Source organism: Delphinapterus leucas, chromosome 13 (genome assembly GCF_059928025.1).
Source record: "Delphinapterus leucas isolate spDelLeu-1000000601 "Yukka" chromosome 13, BTC_Dleu_Yukka2, whole genome shotgun sequence".
NCBI classification, from domain to species: domain Eukaryota; kingdom Metazoa; phylum Chordata; class Mammalia; order Artiodactyla; family Monodontidae; genus Delphinapterus; species Delphinapterus leucas.
Window position 1 is genome coordinate 76,907,047 of NC_143141.1, and position 9,504 is coordinate 76,916,550.

The 9,504-nt window shown below is 40.8% G+C and overlaps 1 pseudogene; it reads left to right on the forward strand.

Moving 5' to 3' along the window:
* Window positions 1–2,704: 2,704 nt before the first annotated feature.
* LOC111175024 (5'-nucleotidase domain-containing protein 3 pseudogene) lies at window positions 2,705–8,500 on the forward strand (annotated as a pseudogene).
* The last annotated feature ends 1,004 nt before the right edge of the window (window positions 8,501–9,504 follow it).

The following is a 9,504-nucleotide window of genomic DNA, read 5'->3' on the forward strand; positions in this document are numbered from 1 at the left end:
AATGCCACATGCTTTAGGATTGTGTTCTAACAGCACCTGCTTCCAGTACAAAATTCAGTTTCAGTTACCTATTACTGTGTAACAAGTTACTCCAAAATTTAGTAGCTTCAAACAGCAACTATTTTTATATATAATTATAATAATTATATATAATTGTATAATTTTGAGGTGGTGTTGTGCTTCAAACATTTGAGAAGGGCTCAGCTGGGTGATTCTTCTGTCCCACCTGATGTCAGCTGGGTGAGTCCCACTCATGGTGTTTAGCTGACAGAAGGGTTGGTACAAAGGGTCTACGAGAAACTTACTCAAGCTGGTTAGTGAAATGGTTGGGACTGGAAACAGATCTTCCAGTTCCTACCACAGAGGTCTTTTCTTCTATCCCAGGTGGCCAAATCTATCTTTTAATTTTTTGTTGTAGGAAGATTTCTTATGCTTTTATCCAAACCTTTAGGAAGGAGAGAAGGAGGTGTTTTTCATAGACAGGAAATCACCCTTGATGTCCCTGAATCTATATTTGCAGATTCATTTATGGGATGTCCATGGGATGTTCTGGATTTTCATGCTTCTCAGATGCTCTTTGCATGCTGGTAGCACAATTGGGAATAATATGTACATACAGTGCTTTTTATTCTTATTTTGTCCTTACTGTCTGAGCAAGAAGACATTCAATTATAACTTATCTTTAATTCACTCAGCTCTGCTCTAACTTGCCTTTCTGATGATGAAGCAAATTTCCTATATTCAGATTTCCCTAACTGTTATAACTGGGGCTGCCCAATAAGGAACTATAATCCTTGCCCCTAGAAGTAGGATTCATAATCAAGAGGATATCAAGACTTCAACATCAGTGGAGCCTGGTAGTAAGCCCTATTCTAACCTTGTACTGAGATTTATAGGACTCCTAAGCCCTTCCTTATTCAATTGACCAAGGCTATAGCTGTGCTCTTAACGTCTGTATTGGGTTTCACTTTTAGTTCATTTTGCCTCTGTCTATTCTTATGTGATGGGGGTCCATCTTGCTCTCCTATCAGATAGAATATGGGGATTATTTAAAAATAGTGATAAAAGCACATCAGAAATCTTTCAGTGGGAAGGATTAATGTGGATTCTAGGGGAAGAAATCAGTTTGCTTCTTTGCTAAAAAAACACAATGAGTAGAGGAAAAAGAATCAGAAGAAGAAAAAAGACATAGGACATTATCCCAAGCAAAATGGACATGAAAAACAAACTACAGAGCAAGTACTATGCACAGCTATTGACCAAAAAGGATAGAGGCTGAGATTTGGAAAACAAATGTTTTTCAACACAGACACATACAGAGCCAGAAGGCATTATAGTGTTTTGTGGGGGTTTTTTTTCAACATCGTCTATGCTGGGAGAATTTATGATCACAACATTTCTTCATGATTTTTCAAATTAATAATATCAAAAGGGAGCTTGGCATATGAAATGAAGACTCTGTTTTCCACAATGGATTCAGCAGTAGATACCCCAGAACGTCCCAAAAAGGAGTGAGGAGAAGTGTGCGGGCCTGGGGAACTCCACAGTTAGATTTGCATCTCTTCTTAAAGAACTAACCTATGACAGCCTGTGGATTCGAATAAACACATGAATGTCATCAATTTAAGAGTTTAAATGGCCAAGGCACCCAAACTCTGATACGTAATAAGCTATTTATAAGAATTCTAGCTACTCCTCAAAGCAGAGCTCTTTTTCCCTCGGGAAGAATGATTTTGTGAGGCCACAATATATCATACAGTATATACGTATACTGTATACGATACATATTCGTAAGTGGACCGTCACATTGAAGGAGAAGACTGGAGAAATGCTAGACCAGTCATCCAAAGAGTATCCTGTTTTTGTTTTTTGACCCAAATGTATAGAAAATATCTTCAACTAATCAGATTATTATATTATACTGTCACATTTGAGACTGTTCCATAAAGTCACAGAATGAAGTGTTGGAAGGCCCCTTACTGCACTGGTGTCAGCATGGGATTCAGAGGGATTGAGAGACCTTTCCGAAGTCACAGGACCAGCTAATGTAAGAACTGAGGCTGTGTCCATTCTCCTTTTTCCTAAATTTGAATTTCCAAATCTGAGCCTTTCCCCATACATGCAAATACAGTTTTTATATTTACTGTTTTAAAATCTGGTCTGTCTCTTGATTTTTTTTATTCATATGGCTTTGGATTTTTATCACTTCTCATTTACTCCTTTATTCTTTCAGTTGACAAATATTTGAGTGGCTACTGTGTTATGTGCTGGGTATGTCTTACGCTCTGGGTGATACAGCATGTAAGGACTTTATATCCCACTGGGGAAAGGTAGACAATCGAGTAATCAATACATAAAATAAAAATAAAATAAAAGGGCCAAGGATGCTAGGGGTAACTCTTTCATATAGAATGAACAGAAGGACAACTTCTCTAAGACAAGGTGACTTTGAAACAGAGATATGAAGGAATCAAGGAGCCAGGCAGGGCAGGCTTTGTGGGTGTACTTACCTGTGTAGCCACACTTGATTTAATACTCTGCTGTTGCCATCTTAAGATTCTTAATAATTTTTTTAAAAAATACATTTCATTTTATACTGGGCCCAACAAATTATGTAGCTGGTCCTGGACCAGGAATGAGCCATGCGATAGTTGGGAGAAGAGCACTCTGGGCAGAGGGCACCCGTGAGAACACAAGAGCTGAAATGAACAAGGAACAGAAGGCCAGTAAACTGGAGTGGGGAAGGCAAGAGGGGAGAGTGACAGGAGCTGACATCAGGGAGGTGGGGGAGAGTGGACCCTTGGAATTGGCTGTCACTCTGAGTAAGATGGCAAAGCCATTGACCAGAGCGGTGACATAATTTGACCTTCGTTTTAAAGCAATTATTCTGGACTTGACTTATTTGGTTATTACGCATTCACTGTAAGATTTACCTATTTCCCAAAATAGACTAACAGCAATTTTACCAAAATTAGCTACATAACTGATAAAGAAGCCTTTTTAATTTTTTAAATTCAAACTGTTAAATAAAGATTTTAAATACTTCATGAAAGTAACAAATTATTAACTCCCTATGGTTATATAGACTAAACCTTTTAGAAAAATTTATTCCTTTCCTAGACAGTTTGAATTTTTAGAACCTTACAGCTAAACTTCCTAAACACAAATATTCCTGTCCACAGAAATATCCTTTTCTTTACCTATTTTTACTGGAAAAGGGACTGTACATATCCTAGAGAATGTTTAATCTTCTGCTATACTTCAGTTTCCTCCCTTGAGAGAGAGAAGAAAAAAAATCATGCCCCATTGTTGAATAACACCACTATTTCATGAAAGAAGATGTTTCTGCCAAATGTCCAAGGGAAGGAATCTTACTCAATTCTATTGCTGGTTAGAGCATTTCTTTTTGAAAAAAATAAAAATTACAAGTTTCTGAAATGAAATCTGAAGATTATCCAGTATTAAATATATAGAATTTTTAAAATGGATATAAGAGCATGAAAAGAAAATTTGAAGTTACCAAAGGATATTCTAGAGTGAAAGAGGGAAGTACTGTGTACACAAAGTATAGAGCCTTATATTTGTAGTTATAGAGGTACCTTTGTAACGTGGGTCCAGTGTGACTGTCAAAGTTGATGCGAGGCTCTTGGAAGAGGAAAATATAATGCATGTAGCATCCTTCCAGCACTTTGCACGTACTTTTGCATCTTTTATCTCACTATGTCCTCACCATTCCTGAAATGGGTAAGTTGGGTTTTATTTCTAATGTGAGATGAAGAAATGGAAGCCTAAAGAATTTAAATAATTAGCTCACAGTTGATAGCAAACCACTGACAAAACAGGAATCTAGACATCTTGACTCTCAGTTCAATGCTCATCCCATGTCCTCATACTTGTTCCCTTGATGTTAAGCAGATGAAGCGGCAACTGTGTGTGCTTTGTGAAATAGACCAAAACAAATCTGTTGTACAATGATCACTGATGGTGGTGCAAGGAGCAAAAAGAGATAGGAAAAAACCACACACACACTGTTTAAAAGGAATATAAATTGGAATTCTTCACAATGAAAAACTTCTGTTTTGCAAACGATACTGTTAAGAAAATGAAAAGACAAGCCATGGGCTAAGAGGAGATATTGGCAAAACCGAAAGGACTTGTATCCAAAATATGTAAATTGCTCTGCAAATTCAATAATAGGAAAACATCCAACCAATTAAACATGGAAGAATATTTGAAGACACGTCACCAAAACACAGGGATGACAAATAAGCCCAGGAGAAGTCGCTCATCTTCATTAGTCATCAGAAAAATGCAAATTAAAATCACAATGAGACACTGCTACACACCTAATACAAAGACTAAAATAAAAATATCAGACAATATCAAGAGGTGATAAGCATGTTAAGTGACTGGAATTCTCACATCTTGCTGGTGGGAATGCAAAATGTACAACCATTTTTAGCAATTTTTTATAAGTCACTGAACAACCCAGAAATGCCACTCCCTAGATATTTACCCAAGAGAAATGAAAACACGATCACAGAAAGGCCTGTGCCTGGATGTCTATAGCAGCTTAGTTCACCATTTCTCCAAACTGAAAACAACTCAAAATGCACTTTAATAAGTGGATAAACAAACGGTGGCACATCCATGTAAAGGAACACTAGTCTGCAGTGAAAAGTACTGAAGCGTGTAACACCCTGGATGGATCTTAACTGCATTCTGCCAAACGAAAGAAGCCAGACTCAAAAGGTTGCATACTTTATGATTCTGTTTACATGATAATCTGGAAAAGGCAAAAACGGATCAGTAGTTGCCAGGGGCTGAAAATAGAGGGAGAGCTTGATCGCCAAGGGGCATAAGGACATTTTTTGAAGGAGATGGGACAGTTCTAAATCTCGACCCTGGTAGCTGTTACATTATTTGTAACCTGATGTGTTAAACTCATAGAATTGCACATCAAAATGGTCAATGTCATACGTAAATTATGCTACATTTAAAAAGGAATACAAATACATAAAATCTAGTTGAAATCAAAAGACATGATAACTAGTTGATGTCAAAAGAACAAATATGCCAGACAATAAAAAAACATAAATTGTCCAAAGTGTCTCCTATTTGACAGTAAACTTAAATTAGCAGTTGAAATGTCCAATTACTCTTTGAAAGTGAAACTGAATCTAACATCTGATTGGTTAGAGTCCATGTACAACTTTGAAAAGTACACGTTAACGATAACATAAGAATGAAACAGAGCAATAAGTGAGCTAAATAGCTATTTAATATAATTTTCTAAATGAAATAATTAACCAAAAAGGCCTTTACTTACTAATTTATTCAGCTATACAGAAATAATCTGAATAATCAAGCCTCCAGGATGTAAACTGGAAAATCTTTACTCAACAAAGGCAAATAGCCTGAGGCGGCACTTGCGGTGGGGCGGCGGCAGGTGGCGGCGGGTGGCTCGTGGGGCCAGTGCAAGGGCGGTGGTGGCCCTGCGGGGCGGCTGCCGGACTGTGGCTCTGGGTGGTCACACGAGGGACCCGCACAGGGCCCTTATGCAGGGCACCTGGGACCGCCCCAGACATGAAGCGCTACTTTTGGGAGCGCTACCGGGAGGCAAAGAGGAGCACAGAATTGGTTACTTCAGTTATGAGCAACTTGCTGAATCCAGATGCCATCTTCTCAAACAATGAGATGAGCCTGTTGGACATTGAAATCTACGGCTTGAAAGATTATGGTTACACCTTGGTGTTTTATTCTAAGCACCTCCACACACTGATATTTAATGCCACTCGGGACCTTCTCATCAACGAACACAGGTATCCCATGGAAATCAGGAAGTATGAGTATGACCCAAACTTCGCAATCCGTGGACTGCATTATGACGTGCAGCGGTCAGTCTTGATGAAGATCAGTGCTTTTCATTACATCCAGCTGGGAACTGTCTACAGAGGCCTAAGCGTGGTCCCTGATGAGGAAGTCATTGAAATGTACCAGGGCTCCCACGTGCCTTTGGAACAGATGAGCAACTTTTATGAGAGTTCCCACGGAAACACCGTGACATCACGTTCATGTTCATGGACACCTTCTCTCTGCCCGAGATGACCCTGCTGTCCTGTGTGAATGAGTACTTTCTGAAGAACAACATCGACTATGAGCCTGTGCACCTGTACAAAGACGTCAAGGATTCAATTCGGGAGGTGCACACCAAAGGAATCATGTACAGAGCAAGGTACATCTGCTACCCTGAGCAGACCCGTGCAGTGTTGGCCAAACTGGCTGATCATGGCAAGAAGATGTTTCTCATCACCAATAGCCCCAGTAGCCTTGTGGACGAAGGGATGAGGTATATTGTTGAAAAAGACTGGAGGGACCTGTTTGATGTGGTCATCGTTCAGGCGGAGAAGCCAGACTTCTTTAGTGATAAGTGGAGTCCCTTCCAAAAGGTGAATGTGAAAGGCGTCTTACTCTAGGATAAAATCTACACGTTGCAGAAAGGCCAGATTTATAAGCAGGGCAATTTAGATGAACTTTTGAAGTTTACTGGATGGAGGGGATCCAAAGTGTTGTATTTTGGTGACCATGTATACAGTGACCTGGTGGACTTGACCCTAAAGCATGGCTGGTGAACGGGTGCAGTTATCCTGGAATTGAGATCTGAGCTCAGAATCATGAACATGGAAAAGTACATTCAAACAATTACCTGGCTACAGATCTTGACTGGGTTATTGGAGCAGATGCAAGTTCACAGAGATGCGAAGTCACAGCTGGTTTTGCAGGAGTGCAAAAAGGAGAGGAAGGAGTTGAGAGAAATGACCAAAGTTTCCTTCAGCGCCCAGTTTGGAAGCTTGTTCCGCATAGACCAGAACCCCACATACTTCCTGCGGCGCCTGTTGTGATTTGCCGACATCTACGTGGCATCCCTGAGCTGCCTCCTGAGCTATGACATCAGCTACACGTTCTACCCCTGGAGGACCCCACTGCAGCACGAGCTTCCTGCCTGGTCCGACAGTCCCCCGGCCGCCAGGCTGCCACTCCTGCAGGAGGCCCAGGCCAAGTAGCCAGCGGCCCAGCCACGCTGGGCGCGAAAAGCCAGGACCAGCGGCGGCCCCACACTGGGCAGACTTTGTGTGGACGTGACTGTCGCTTACAGACATGCCTTGTGATATCTGTTTTGTACACTACGGAGGATACCCCCCAGCTCGTGAAGACAGGAGCTAGCAGCCCACGGGAACTGCCTTCCTGTACATGTGGGGACAGCGGCTGGCTACCTGTCAACACCCTGTGATCAGCCTTCTTGTTTACTAAGGTACCGTAACTGGCGTCAGATTTTCTGGGATGGGGAGGCTTCTTGATACCATCTCTGGATTCCAGCAGATGCCGTTTTGAAACTCTTCTTGACTCTTCCATGGAAAATGCAAGGAAAAACTGAACATTCACAGGCCGTGCAGGGGCCCAGTGATGTGCACCGGTGAACTGCTCACAGAAAGCTGATGCTTGAGCGAGCGCTCCGATAGCATACCACGATGTCAGTGGCAGAGATGGTCCCTAGATGACAGCCGGTTCCCAGATACCTTCTCGTACTAGGGCTTTGGCACTCTGGTGCCTCACTTGAAAGCAGACTCAGCCTCTCTGGAAGTCTTTCGTGAGAAAAAAGAACAAGAGAAGTTGCAAGTCCTTGGCCTTGATTGTCCTCAGTATCCATGTGCCGTGTCCTGCCCCCTGCAGGGGAAGGATCATTGTGCCCCAAGTGATGGGCAGGTTCACTCTTTCCCCCAGAAAAGGAGGGCAAAGAGAGAAGAGCTTCTGGTTAAATTCCAGCCAGCAGAACAGACTTTGTAGAATGAGGCTGCGCGAAACGAACAGGTCAGAAGACAAATGCCAGTGCATTTGTTGTGCGTCTCCCAGGACTTTATTTTACCTGAAACTGCTACCCGTGTATTGCTTGAAGGTGATCATTGGAGGATGGAAAATGAAACCAAAAAAATGTCCTTGTAATGAAGTGCCACACCGTGAACCCCACCGGGTGTGTTGCAATCTTATTAAAATGTGTATTACCAGAAAAAAAAAGAAAAAGAAAAAGAAAAAAAAGGCAAATAAAGAGCAAAAAACATTACCTTTGAAGGCTATTCTTCAACTGGTCAAAAGGAATAGATGTTCTATAAGTGCTTGAGAACCATCACAACTTTAGTTCTTAGTATTGTATGTGATTATTGCTTATTTGCCTTAAGTATTTGATATATTTAAGTACTTGACATGTTGCCAACATGGTCAGAACCCTATCACCCTTTTTCATACTTCATTTCTAGTTTCATGATCTAGTTGTCTTAATGGAAAAGTCTGGTCATTCTGTGGAATCTCTTTTCCTGTCTTGGCCTTTCATGCAGCCTTTGCTGTCTTGTGAAAATGCAAAGATCTTGAGTTTAGGAAACACAGTCATGCCTGTCCACGAGGTAGAGAAACACTACTTTGTACTCGGGCAATCAGACTGTAGAAATAAAAATGGGAGAATCAAAGAGGAACAAATGAAAGGAACCTTGAAATACTATTTTCACATCTACTAAAATAACAACTGTAAACAAACAAGCAACAATAGTTCTCATCCCTGCTGATGCTATGATGAAAGTGGTACATCAATTTTTGCTTGTGGCCTTGTAAGTTTCTAAAATTATTTGTGATAACAAAATGGAAGTACAGTGCCTTGTGAGGTCTGAAAAATGTACATTTGATTAAATAATTCTCCGTTTAGAAATTTATCCAAAGGAAATAATTTGATGGGAGAAAAAATGATGCCTGACCCATATATCAACCCAGAATGAGCTAAAATAGCATTAAAATAGAAAGCTAATTAAATGTACACCATTAGGGGAATTGGATAAAAAAGAAAAGAAATTTAGCGGAATACAGACTTCGGGGACTTCTTAGGTAGCATGAGAATTAGCTTTAGCTACCTGTGCTCAGCACCTATGTTTACACATCCCGTTTCCTCCTGTATCACCCCTCCAATTGTTCTAAGCACCATTTAACAAACTATACCTTTCATTTATTTTCTTCATTTTTTGTCTCCTTTAACAAAAGCCACCCCTTGAGTGCAAGGATTTTTGCCTGTTTCCTTCACTGTTGTTTTCTCTGTGCCTAGAGCAGTTCCTGGCACATAGCAGACACTAAATAAATATTCATTAAACAATTATAAAAACTGAATGCAAATATACTCAGTAAGGATTTTTTAGTAGCCTGATTTTGATTCTGTTTCACTTTTTGCTTTTTATTTAGCCATTTAAAAAAATTAGTTCATTCAGCAAATATTTACTAAGCCCTGCTCTGAGCCAGGCATTGTAATAGGTGCTGGTTCATAGACATGACCCAGACAGTTGTGATCCTGTAGCATCATGGGGCTCACAGTCTGATGGAGAAGAGGGCCCTGGAGCTGGAATCACGAGGGAGACGAACCGGGAGGAGAGGGAGGGACTATAGGGACGTACGACAAGGGGCTTCCCCTCC